Raw genomic sequence first — 1,164 nt, 5'->3', positions numbered from 1 at the left:
CCAGATATTTGAGACTAGCCTGAGCAACAAAATTAGACCTCATCTCTAAAAAAAAAAAAAAAAATTTTTTTAAATTAGCTAAGTGTGATGGTACGTCCCTGTAGTCCTAGCTACTTGGGGGATTGAGGTAGGAGTATCACTTGAGCCTAGGAGATTGAGGCTGCAGTGAACCATGGTCGCGCCATTGTACTCTAGCCTGAGCGACAGAGTTGAGACCTTGTCTCAAAAACAAAAAACAAAAAACCACATTCACAAAACTTTTATTATTATATATTGTTATAACTATTCTATTATTAGTTATTGTTAATGTCTTACGATGCCTAAGTTATAAATTAAGTTATAAGTTATAAATTAAACTTTACCATAGGTATGTATGTATATGAAAAAACATAGCATATAATTAGGATTCTGTAACCTCGACCTCATGATCTTGAGCTCAGGATCCTGGGTTCAAGTGATCCTCCCACTCAGCCTCCTGAGTAGCTGGGACTTCAGGTGCATGCTACCACACTCACCTAATGTTTAAATTTTTTGTAGAGACAGGATCTCACTGTGTTGCCCAGACTGTTCTTGAACTCCTGGACTCAAGTGATCCTCCTGCCTTGGCCTCCCAAAGTGCTAGGATTACAGGTATAAGCCACTGTGCCCAGCCTGTTTTTGGGTTTTCTATGTACACAAATTATTATTAAGAGTTCAGCAAATTTTCTGTATACTAAGGTCAGTATACAAAAATCAGTTGCATTTCTGTTACCAGGAATTAACTATTAAAATACAGAATTTTAAAAAAAGATAGGCAATTAGAAAGTCAGTTCAATGGGAAAATGGACAAAAGACATGAAAGAAGAGAAGACATAAAAGAGAAAGAATAGAGATTTAAAACTGATTTAGTTGAAACAACTGATGAGTGCTGAAAAAGTAAACTCTGTGTGATTTAACAAGAATATGTTTTAAATTTAAGAAATAAATGTGGCTGGGTGCCATGGCTCACGCCTGTAATCCCAGCACTTTGGGAGGCCGAGGTGGGCGGATTACTTGAGGTCAGGAGTTTGAGACTAGCCTGGCCAACATGGTGAAACCCATCTCTACTGAAAATATGAAAAATTAGCCGGGCATGGTGGCACATGCCTGTAATCACAGCTTCTCGGGAGGCTGAGGCAGGAGAAT

General features: G+C 38.3%; 1 protein-coding gene and 1 pseudogene across 2 annotated transcripts in view; both read left to right on the top strand.

Moving 5' to 3' along the window:
* LOC105550294 overlaps positions 1 to 1,164 on the top strand; it is a 931,651-nt pseudogene that overhangs the window by 579,520 nt on the left and 350,967 nt on the right. The gene's annotated exons all lie outside the window — the stretch shown is intronic.
* The window catches only part of RNF115 (ring finger protein 115), an 86,200-nt gene that overhangs the window by 54,280 nt on the left and 30,756 nt on the right, over positions 1 to 1,164 (top strand). The gene's annotated exons all lie outside the window — the stretch shown is intronic.

The sequence above is a fragment of the Mandrillus leucophaeus genome, unplaced genomic scaffold (assembly GCF_000951045.1).
Source record: "Mandrillus leucophaeus isolate KB7577 unplaced genomic scaffold, Mleu.le_1.0 Scaffold475, whole genome shotgun sequence".
Lineage (NCBI taxonomy): Eukaryota > Metazoa > Chordata > Mammalia > Primates > Cercopithecidae > Mandrillus > Mandrillus leucophaeus.
Note: the sequence above shows the minus strand (reverse complement) of the source record. Positions and strands in the feature narration are given on the sequence as shown.